The following is a 347-nucleotide window of genomic DNA, read 5'->3' as shown; positions in this document are numbered from 1 at the left end:
GAGTGGAGGGGGGCGTGTCGCGAGCGCAAGCTTCCCCCTCCTCCGAGCTCTTGGCGGCGCCGATCACTGGCCGAACGCCCAAATCTCACTATCCTCACTCCATCCTCAGAACCAATGGCCGTTACCACCAGGGATTCGTTAACGTGAGTCACACGCTGCGGGCAACAGCACAGCCCAATCACCGCACCGGGGAGGTTGGGCGGGAGCCCTGTAGACCAATGGCGGCAGGAGGGCGGGTCTCGCCCCCTCGGCTCCACCTCGCGAGCCAGGAGAGGTAAATTCCGAGGCCGCGGCTGCCCCTGGTAGCTGGGCCGGAGTCTCCTCGCGGCGCTGCAGGTGAGCGGACC

General features: G+C 66.9%; 1 protein-coding gene across 2 annotated transcripts in view; it reads left to right on the top strand.

Annotated features, from left to right (window-relative positions):
* The first annotated feature begins 238 nt into the window (after positions 1-238).
* The window catches only part of Msmo1 (methylsterol monooxygenase 1), a 13,746-nt gene continuing 13,637 nt past the window's right edge, over positions 239-347 (top strand). Inside the window, exon 1 of one of the 2 annotated variants that reach the window (XM_010629861.3) lies at positions 239-336. The gene's annotated coding sequence lies outside the window, so the exon portion shown is untranslated. The remainder of the gene's footprint in view (positions 337-347) is intronic. The other variant, XM_010629862.3, reaches the window with a different exon arrangement.

This window comes from Fukomys damarensis, unplaced genomic scaffold (assembly GCF_012274545.1).
Source record: "Fukomys damarensis isolate Sample0158 unplaced genomic scaffold, DMR_v1.0_HiC HiC_scaffold_18, whole genome shotgun sequence".
Lineage (NCBI taxonomy): Eukaryota > Metazoa > Chordata > Mammalia > Rodentia > Bathyergidae > Fukomys > Fukomys damarensis.
Note: the sequence above shows the minus strand (reverse complement) of the source record. Positions and strands in the feature narration are given on the sequence as shown.